This window comes from Ranitomeya variabilis, chromosome 4, assembly GCF_051348905.1.
Source record: "Ranitomeya variabilis isolate aRanVar5 chromosome 4, aRanVar5.hap1, whole genome shotgun sequence".
In the NCBI taxonomy this organism is placed as follows: domain Eukaryota; kingdom Metazoa; phylum Chordata; class Amphibia; order Anura; family Dendrobatidae; genus Ranitomeya; species Ranitomeya variabilis.
In genome coordinates, this window is record NC_135235.1 from 26,774,049 (window position 1) to 26,785,500 (window position 11,452).

The 11,452-nt window shown below is 40.2% G+C and overlaps 1 protein-coding gene across 2 annotated transcripts in view; it reads right to left on the reverse strand.

Annotated features, from left to right (window-relative positions):
- SCNN1A (sodium channel epithelial 1 subunit alpha) overlaps window positions 1-6,938 on the reverse strand; it is a 114,751-nt gene extending 107,813 nt beyond the window's left edge. Inside the window, exon 1 of one of the 2 annotated variants that reach the window (XM_077258241.1) lies at window positions 6,741-6,938. The gene's annotated coding sequence lies outside the window, so the exon portion shown is untranslated. Of the gene's footprint in view, window positions 1-6,697 lie in introns of both variants that reach the window. The other variant, XM_077258242.1, reaches the window with a different exon arrangement.
- Between the last annotated feature and the right edge of the window lie 4,514 nt (window positions 6,939-11,452).

Here is an 11,452-nt window from a genome sequence, read left to right on the forward strand (position 1 = left end):
GGAGTTCGGGTACCACAGTGGTGCTGCCTTCCTCTCGGGGAGGGTAGTGCCATGCCTGGAGACAGGTGGGATCCCTTTAGCAGGTTACCTTACACACAACACCTTCTGACTATAGACCAGGAGGGGGAGCTCAAAACCCGGTTTTAGGGCAGCTTCCCTATAAACATCCTGTTCTGGAGGAGGAGTCAGACAGCTGGTCAAGGGAGACTGAAGGAGACGGTCTGAGAGAGACAAGAGACAGGAAAGGAGCAGAGGAGCGATTAAGGGCTCAAGGAGGCTGCTATTGGGCCTACTAGGAGCCAGAGTGCAGAAACCGGGCACCGAGAGTCCGAGGCTGTGGGGAGCTGCAAGCCCCACAGCAGAACCGGAGGGCATAGAACTACATGCAAACTGCCCGTATAACACCTGAGGTACAGCAGCAGTCTGAGCCTGGAGTCACCGAGCCTGAGACCCCAAGAGAATGGCTCAAGTTGCCTACCGTGCAGGTACTGTCCCAGTACAGGAGCAAAAGGAGTACCTTGCCAGCAAACTTCAGGGAGCAAGGGACCAGAAAAGCAGCGCATAGTGGAAGGCTCCCAACCTGACCTGCCAAGGGGATTTCCACTGGTTTCCAGGCTGCCTGGACTCCTTCTGTACCTGTTGCCGGTACCCTGGACTGTGGCCTGCTACCATCAGTAAACCAGGTAAAGACTGCAACCCTGTGACCCCACTGACCATAAGAGCTTACACTCTACAGGAGAGAGAGGACCCCAATGACCATAAGAGCTTACACTCTACAGGAGAGAGAGAGAGGACCCCAATGACCATAAGAGCTTACACTCTACAGGAGAGAGAAAAGACCCCACTGACCATAAGAGCTTACACTCTACAGGAGAGAGAAAAGACCCCTCTGACAATAAGAGCTTACTTTCTACAAGTGATAGAGGACCCCACTGACCATAAGACCTTGCACTGTACAGGAGAGAGGACCCCACTGACCATAAAAGCTTACACTCTACAGGAAATATAAAATTACCCACTAGCTGTGGAGATGGATAACTACTCTGACCATCAAACTGTGATCCACTAGAGACCGCTGATCTATGATAGCCCAGAGGTATGATAATCCATAAGATGACACAACTGCAGGACATTACGGGGAGGCTGTGCGGCCATGCTAAATTACGTTATCCCACTGTGGAAAATGTCACCAGGCATTTTTTTTTTGTGAACCACAAATTAAATCTCAAAATGTTCAAAATCACCTGAAACTTTGAATTTCAGGAATTTCAACTTTAAATCTGATCCTCTGCTAATCAATCCGTTCATCTATAACCACAATTATAAATACAGGGTCCTATTTCAGATTTTGCACAGGATCCTAGGAGTCACGTCTGCACTAAAGTGTCCTAAATTTCGCAAATAGTGTACAGAAGCCAGCACAATCTTTCCAGTTCACTAATCCAGAACTCTAAATTACACAGTAGTAGCTTTATCTTATGAAGCGATCTTACAAATATTCCTTTGTTGCCCAATTTTCCCATAAAGTATTGACCAGGTCCCGAGGGCTTGTCGTAAAGGGTCATAAATGGTCGTGGCACAATGACTGGAAGTTTACAAGTGAATTTTCAGCTATGGTTTACAGAGTTAACCAGGAGCTGAAACATATTTATAATTCTTAGTGTAGAAATGTTCATGCAAAACCCGACACCGATCTAAATGAATTGTTCAAAATCACCGACAACGGATCTGCGATTTTCCAAAACTAGCACCACTTTTGTCTATGTTTTTGCCTGGTATTGCAGCTCGGCTCCAGTCACTTCAACTGAGCACCTTTGGAAGTTTGACCCCTTAAATGCCACCCCTTAAATGTCACAAAATGCCACCCCTTAGATGCCAGAGTTCAGTAGCATACATTGCTACTTCAATACTAATGAGTGATAACGTGCATAAAAGTTCACAAGTTGGATGAAAATAGAAAAAAAAAGTTTAATAAAATGTTATAAGATATAAAAAATATGTTAAAAAAAACGCCAAAAACCTTTGTTCTGTTCTTCAATAACATTGCTTTACTTTGTGAAAAACAAAAAAAAGAAAAAGTATAGCTATAGTTCAGGCTGTCGTGTCTATAACTACTTGAAGTACAAAATGATATTTGGCCCAAATGATAAACATCTTAAAAAATAAATGTAAAATAATGCCAGAATTACAGTTTTTAGGTCGCTTAAAAAAACAGAATGAAAACTTATCAGTCACATAAAAAAATACAGTTTTGTCTCTAAGAATATGGCTACAAAAAAAACGTATTTTTTAAAGTAGTAAAAATACATACATAAATTTTGTATGGCCGTAATTGTATTGACCCATGGAAAAAAAAGATTGACTTAATTTATAAAAACCAAAACATTTTTTAATTTACCGTGTGTGTGTTTTTTTTGTGGGTATTTTCCAAAAACAAAAAGTAATTAAGTAATTACCATTTACATGTACAGCAAAATGGTGCCATTAAAAAATCAAACTGATGCCAAAAAATACAAGCCCTCATACAGATACATTCATCGGTAAAGATAAAAGATCAGGCTTTTGGGATACAAAGATTAAAAAGAAAAATATTGTCAGTTCTCAAAGGCCCACATTAGTAGTAAGGGGCTAAATTATAGAAATTCAGAAATTTAGGGTGATAGCAGGCGATTTTATAACAAGGTCCAATGTAGAAATCCTAGTTTATTCTATTAAGGCATTGAGTTAATGGAGAAAGGACCTTGTTTTAGACCGCTATCAATTTGCCGTAGATGAGAACAGTTACAAAGAGCATAACTGTCCATAAAATTGTATCATATACCATACTTTTCGGATTATAAGAAGCACTTTTTTCCCTGGAAATTTTGGAGGAAAATGGGGTTGCGTATTGTAGTCCGGATGTACTTACCAGGAGTCTCATCCTAGGCTGATGTGCGGCTGCTGTGCATCAGCCTGGGATGGATTTGTGGGGGATTTCACAAAATAGCGGAGCCCCCGCACCACTGAACCTGCTGCACCAGCCTGGGATGAGTCAGATCTTTGCCAGACCCCCTCCAACAGCGCTCCCGATGACACCCTACCCCTCACCCCGGTAAGCTGAATTTTTTTCGGACTGTAAGATGGACCCTCATTTGATGCTTTAATTTTTTTTCACTATTTCTCTTCAGAAAATTTGGGTTGCGTCTTATGGTCTGCACCGTCTTATAGTCCGAAAAATATGGTAACTACACATTTCAGTGTGGTTGAGAAACTTGGCGATATCAGTTCCTGTCTTAGTATGGTTGCACATATAGTTGTGTGAAAAAATGTTTGCACCCTTCCTGATTTCCTATTCTTTTGCAGGTTTGTCACACTAAAATATTTCAGGTTATCAAACAAATGTAAATATTAGACAAAGATAACACAAGTAAACACAAAATGCAGTTTTTAAATGAAGGTCTTTATTATTAAGGGAAAAAGAAATACAAACCTACAGGGCGCTGTGTGAAGAAGTAATTGCCCCCTAAACCTAATAACTGGTTGGACCACCCTTTGCAGCAACAACTGCAATCAAGCATTTACGATAACTTACAATGAGTCTTTTACAACACTCTGGAGGAATTTTGGCCACTCATCTATGCAAAATTGTTGTAACTGAGCCACATTGGAGGGTTTCTGAGCTTGAACCGCCTTTTTAAGGTCATACACCAGCATCTCAATCAGATTAATGTCAGGACTTTGACTAGGCCACTCCAAAGTCTTAATTTTGTTTTTATTAAGCCATTCAGAGGTGGACTTGCTGGTGTGTTTTGGATCATTGCTCTGCTGCATTACCCAAGTGCGCTTCAGCTTGAGATTACAGATAGATGGCTGGACATTCTCCTCCAGGATTTTTTGGTTGACAGCAGAATGCATGGTTCCATTTATGTCAGTTAATTTACGTTTTAAGGGGGGGGGCAATCACTTTTTCACACAGGGTCCTGAAAGATTGGATTTCTTTTCCCTTAATAATAAAGGCCTTCATTTCAAAACTACAGTTTGTGTTTTCTTTGTCTAATATTTAAATTTGTTTGGTGATCTGAGACATTTAGGTGTGACCAACATGCAAAATAATAAGTAATCAGGAAGGGGGCAAACACTTTTTCACACAATTGTAGATTGTAGCCTTCCATCTCTCTCTCAACAACAAATGTCAATGGCATGAGGGATTAGGAATGTTGGATTGCAACTTGCTTTTGCTTTTTTTCTCGCATATGGTAAACCTTAGCCAGATAGCTGAAGCAAATTTACCTCTCTTGGGAGCTTGGAGAAAGAGCTGTTTCTTGACAGCTAATTCATCTCCATGGTTGGCTTGTTCGGAAGATGTAGTACTAATAATCAGAAGTTATAGGTAACTGAGGGGTTGGATTAGACCCCATGGCCATCCCTTATTTTTTAAACACGTAACCATAATAACATTACTATATTAATAATAATAATAATAATAATAATAATAATATAAACACAATTCCAGTAAGCCACACCAGAGGATAAAATGTTTTAATTTAAGTCTATCCAGAGTCCCTTTACCCACTTACAACCCATAGCATAAGTTTAGAATGTGTAATGGGTGACTTTTTAATAATTCATCCTTACTACACAGTCTATCTCCGAACGTAAATAGCAGGAATGTAATAATAATAATAATAATAATAATGTAATTAAATCCAATCCCAACAGTTTATCCTCTTAAAGGGAAAGTGCAGCAATTTTTTTTATATTAAAAATGATTGTTTATATAATATTAATTATTTTTGCAGTCACTGGGAGCCGCCATTTTGCTTTATAGGAGTGTAAGAGTCCCAGCACGATACTTACACTCTGAAAATACGGCTGCCCTGGGCATAGGAGACAGCGGTCGGATGATGACTCTATACTTTGCATTGAGCTGCTTCCTGCTGTGATCTGAGCATGCCCCCCTCAAGATGCCACCATTTTGTTGAAAGAATCAGGACCTATCAGGATATATGGCTGATAGGCACGATGCACTACAGTGTTTTACATGGGTAATTAAGTGCATACAGGTTACAAAGTAGGACAAAAATGGAAAAAAGTTAAAGATATGAAAAAATTTAAAAAAGCACAAAAACTCTTAGTTTTTTTTTCAAAATAATGCTTACCGTAGTTTGTATTGTCGTGTCTGTAACAACCTGAACTGTAGCATGGTATTTGGCCTTTATGATAAACATCTTAAAAAAAATACCAGTGCCTGAATTGAGGTTTTTAGGTAACTCATCGGCTAAAGTATTGTCATTGTCTAATGTCCTCAATGATTATAATGATTTTGTATTCTGCTTTGCTACACTTCATGGGCCTCCTTATAAATCTAAAATAGCAAAATGCAAAGACTGGCAATATATCATGTATATCTAATGTACACAGAATGCACCGTGGCTCAGTCCACATTGGATTTCTATGTGACATATTGGATCTCACATAATCAGCCTTTAGAAAATACTAAACCTAAAGTTGTAAGCTCATAATAATACAGCAGCGTTACAGGTGGAGCAGCAGATGTCAATCACATAAATGTAAATGTCTCTAGAGGTTCTCAGAACTGCAGATAGGTGACAAAACAGAGTGGGTGTAGCAGGGAGGTTTTATTGACTTCCTATAGGTAATTCCTTTCAAATAACATAGCAGACTGAAAGAGCTGATAACAGAGAACAATAGATTATAAATTGTACAGCAAATAGAATGAACACAGTTCTAGGTATAGTGTTCCTTTAAATCACTATATGATAATTATCAGGCCTTTTACACGTCTCTTTCACCCTCCCACTATCCAGTCGTTCTGGTTTCACCTCGTTGCTCAAGCGTACAAAAATTCCTTCTCTAGTGTAATAGAAAATGCACGCTGATCCATTAAGAGATATGTACATATTCTGAATATGTGCTGTCACTTTGCCAGGCGTAAGAAGGGGGAAGCGGTTACTCAAGGGGGCAAATCATTTGGAAAAAGACCAATGTTTTAGTATTGCACAACGTGACAGCTCCAATAGCCTTTAGTGTTAGGCAATAACCTGTAAATATAATTCTTTGAGGACTTGTATCATTTTTACAACATATTTTATTTTTTAGTTTTATGTTTTTTTTGCAAAACAAGGGAAAAAACACTTATCATTAAAGTTGAGGGGGTGGTTTAGACCCCATGGCCATCCCTTATTTTTTAAATCTATCTATTATTCCAAAAGAGATCTAGGAAGCGCCAATAAAAAAGTGCAGGTACAAGACACAGAGTCCACACTACTACATATATTAAATATTAAATGACAGCAGTCCCATTTCATAAACGTGAAAATTAGTATTCATTGCATGTGTACATAAATCTATCTACCCACCTATCCATACTTTAGTGTTGTGAGAACTTCTTAGTTATGTGTTTTCGGAAAATAAATTTAATACCCCTTCTTCCCCCACTAGAGTTGTTGTGCTCTTTGTTTCCCAGCTTTTCAGGCCTTCTGAATGCAAATTTTACATCCTTATAGAGCAACACATACCCTCAATGCTATAGCATTGCAAAAAAGATGGGTGACAACTCAGTAGGAACTGTACTAGTAGTCATGTTGGTTGTCAGATACAGATATAACCAAGAAATGGCTTTCGTCTTGACCTTAGGAGACGGCTCACCGTATTCTTTGGGTATAGTATAGGTACATTTATATGAGAAGTCACAAACCTGAGTCCGTGTGCTCTGGATAATGCAGGAGGTGAGAACTTACTTTACATCAGGGCTTTTTCAGTTTTTCTCTTAAGTTGTCGGACCAATGTCCAGCTTTCTTTGGTGTTTTCTCGCCAGCTTCTTCCCGACTGAATGCACCTTGCAGTCTCTCCAGCTCCCCCCTCACCTGTTGGCTGTCTCTCTCTCTTGCTCCCGTCCCCTCCCATACAGTTCACCTGGACCAGGTAGAGCGTGATCTGGTTTTTTTCCAGTTGTATCTGGCAGTCTGGTACCTGTGTACCTCCCCAGTCCCTCCCTCCTGCTGCTTACCTGAGAACACAGCTTCGCTCACATCATTTAACAATGGCATTGAAGCTTCCATATTTTGTCAGATGTAGTAGATCTCATAATGGAAAACCCACTGTCAGATTATCTGCCTAATTGTGAATTCTGAGTTACTTCAGAAAGTTGTAAATTCAGGACCCTCATCTATTTTTCAAGACAAGAAATAATATCTTTAATGCTGAAGGACCTGACATGTCCACGCATTACACGGACAGCCCTCATTTTAATGGGACATATGTGATACTTTACTTCTCCAGCAGTGAAGCTGCAAGGAAAATGAACACCTGTTGGAGGACCCAATAATGTCCTGGGGTCCTGTGATCAAATTTTTGTGGATGATGGTATTCTGAAGAAAAAAAAAGGGCTGTCCCTTTAAACAGTCCATATTTCTCAACTCATAAATAAGTGATTAAGATTCAGAGGCTAGGAATAGTAAGTGTCTGTCTTGATATATGAGATTAATTTAAATCACTTATGCAAGACATGATTCTCCAATTGCTCAAGTGTAATTGTGTGTTAGCAGGGCTGCCAACAGGGATTTCAGGGGCCCATACTGGAAACATTTTTGGACCCCCTTGAGACTCTGTCCAGGCTCCACCCCAGCTCCTCCACCACATAGTATACAGTGTATAGACAAATAGTGGAGGAAAAAGAAGTGTGTCAACACGTCCATCCAGGATATAAGTAAAATCTTTCTTTATTGAAAAATAGATTAAAAAATGTTAAAATGAAACCTCAGGAAACCTGACGCATTTCTGGTCTATCCAACACTCTTCTTCATAGGAGAACAGTACCCGTATCTAGAATCTAGAATCTTATTAATTTAACAATCATCCCAGTTTATTGCTATGGAATTTTATGAATGAGGATAAAGTCATATCAGCATGTAGCTGTAAAGAGGGGCCGTGGAATAGATGTTACTGGTGGGCCCTTGGCACCCCGTCCAACACTGATCAAGCATGTCAGATGACAGTAGTGATTGGAAGAAAGTAGAATACGCTGACAAAACGGTTATAAGTACTTATAATTACTTGTGATTGCTGCTACAGTTCATATCAGCCTCAAAACCCCTGATGACACCAAATAAGGTGAAACATGTTGTGGAGTCTTGATTCTAGATACGGGTACGGCATAAATTGGGAATTTAAAACATAACATTTATTTAACTAATTAAAAAAGTTCAATATAAAACCAAAGACACAGAAACATATATACCGTATATACAGTATACCTTAAACACCTATTGAAGAAGACAGGTAGGCAGGTATGGTGTTACAAAGAGTTTAGTGAAGTGCTGCAATAAACTCAGCACCTTCACAGACAGGTGATTCACCAAACAGAGAAATGGACAACAAAGGACCAGTTCCACAATCAATCCACATAACAGCAAATGACAAATACCTAAAATCACCCCCACTACAAGGGTATAAAAAGTGAACGGTCTCACCCGAAACTTGGACAGGTATCAGGCATCAAACCTTCCTGGAACCATCAGGATGGGGGCAAGTCAAAAAACGCCTATGTATCATCCTGTTTGTAGGACCAGACCAGGGATGTCCAGATTTAATTATTATAGATGATCACCACATGACGCGTTTCTTCCCTTCTTGGGATTCATCAGGGGATAAATTAGCCACGGAGGTCTACACATAAACTCCCTTCACTACTGTGAGGCTGCTGAGTTTATTGCAGCACTTCACTAAACACTTTGTATAGTAGTTCCTTAGGGAAGTGTATTTTTTCGGCTTCCATTTAGAAAGCTATGTTATAGCATTAGTCTTGATTTTAGGTTTAAACAGCCATCCTTACAGACTTTTAAGATGGCGTACTGGTGGATGTAGGCATTATTAATGCAGGCAGGGCTGAGGATTTATTTATTATTGGATATTTGTGAACACTATTTCTTCCACTAGATTTGAAAGAGGGTTGTAACCAAGGTTGGACTGGCCCATCAGAGAACCGGAGAATCCTCTGGTGGGCCCCGGCTTCTCCATCAGGAGTGTTCATGGTGCAAACCTTGCAGCTGCTATGGGGCTCTTGAGTGGGGGAGAAAGGTGGTCCCTCAGAATCCTCCGGTGGGCCCCGGCTTCTCCATCAGGAGAGTTCATAGTGCAAACCTTGCAGCTGCTATGGGGCTCTTGAGTGGGAGAGAAAGTTGGTCCCTCAGAATCCCCTGGTGGGCCCAATGTTCTTCAGTCTGACACTGCTTGTAACACTCCCAGAAGATGATGGAGCTGATGCTGAAGGTTAGAGGGACAACTTTCCAGTCCTCCTGTTCTTGTGAAGACTCCAGGACACAGATGCATCTCACTTTTTTATGTTGGAAACTTTTGATGAATTATAAATGAAGCTTTGTTTCAGTGACCACTGCAGCCAGTGAGGAGCCGCTGATCGTCTGCAATCTTTATAGTGACATCTTCTAGGGCAGAATAATGATGGCTGCAGCCGATCATCATCACTTGACCACCTGGAGTCACCAAGCCGACATTGCAGGAGCGGGGTCGATCCGGTAAGTGAGTATATGTTTTTGTCCTTTATGTGGGATTGTCCAGTAGCGGATAAACCCCTTAATCTTTTATCTTTACCTTGGATAGTTTACGACTCCTTATTCTTTTTGACAAGGTGCAATATCCTGTTCCTTGATAGATGTGTGAGAGACAACTATGCCCATAAAAACTAGGATTAGCAAAGATCATAAAAGAGAAAATTACAGAATGACCTGCTGAGAATTAGTCACTGAACTTATCTAAATCCATTTTTAAAAAGGTTTCTCTGTGTTTATTAGGCTTCGACAAGTGCTTTCCGAGTAACTTTCAAACAGTTTTGATTAGATCTATGTGAAATCCCGTTTACATGGCTCACATCTGGCCGCGTCAGTCACTGTCTCCCCTGAACCACAGTATCCATAATGTCTCCTCTGCCAGGCTCCCTGGCGGTCTGCAAGAGTCTACGTTACTTTTTTTCGTACATGAACAAAAGCGGGTAGGCTGCAATATTAAATGCTGCTTTATGGGGGGGAAGGTCAATTAATAATGGTAATCACTATTTTTTTTTCTATTTTTTTCAGTGTTGTGGACCTGGAAGAATGAGCTTGGATATTGGAGGAGAGTGATGTGATCTTACCTAAAGACCTTGAGGGTAGAGATACGATACGAGGTGAAGTCCGCTCCCATGATAATAGATGTAACTAAATGGAAAAATAACCCCAAAAGTACTAAAAGAATAAAATATAAATGTATTTAAAATCACAATGAATTTTGTCTGTATCCAGCCTTCTTCAGGCAACAAAACACCTGAAGAAGGCTAGATATAGTCGAAACGCTTTTTTATTTTATTTAATTCTTTTGGTACTTTTTTAGTAATTTTTCCATTCAATTACTGGAACTCCCTTGGAGGACTTTCCATCAGGACTTCCGGTCAGCTCAAATATGCACAACTCCATCAGCTGAGCAACTTCCCTGTTTTTGCTGCATTTTTTAATGTGTTTTTTATGCTAATTTTCAACTGGGGTTTACATTACCAGCAAAGCCTATGAGATTTCAGTAATCTCATGCACACACATTATTTTTTTTTGTCATCAGTATTTTGTGCTTTGCATGGCTTTTCGGACATAGAGTATGATGTCACTTCTTTCAGCGTTTTTTCACCTATTGAATAGAATAAAAAAAAAAACGCATGAAAAAACACACAAAAAATGCACCAAAACCTGAATTTTTGCAGCAGCTTCTTTGTTGCCAAGTACAACTCAGGTTTTGCAGAAAAAAAATGCAGTAAAAACTCCCAGTGTGAACTTAGCCTTATTGTTCTCAGAAAGGCGGCACTAACAACCAGGTGACATTTAAGTGGAGCCTGTCACCAGGATTTCACAATATAAACTAAAGCCACCACCTTTAGTGCCTCTTTTACTGCAGTCCAGCAACCTGTCTATAAGCCCCCAACTCCCTCAGCATATAAAAAAAATACCATTTATAATTCCACCAGGCCCGGTCTGATGGGCAGCGATGGTCTTGCACAGAACATCCTCTATCCCCGTAATCACCGTCCTCTTCCTTTGACTGATGTGAATGACGCATACAATACCACTCATCTCGCTCCTGTCGGAGCACAGGCCTGCGCAGGGGTGTTTGGTTCTGAACTTGTTAGAACGTGCAAAGTACAGTAATGCACATACGCCGGCTTTACTTCCGGAACATCGTCTCTCTGTCCTCTCCTGGAACATGCACATTACAGGACTTTTCTCTGCCCAATCAAGCTGTATTCTGATATAAAGGAGGAGCAGTCCTGGAAGCCCATGCCTGTGGCGGCCACTATCTTAGAGGCGTCTGTTGCTGCATCTATTTGCTCCTTTGTTGCTTGTTTCCCAAAGAGATGCAGACCTTTATGCAGGGCCCCCAAATATCTCCAGGGAATAAAATATGTACGACTTTT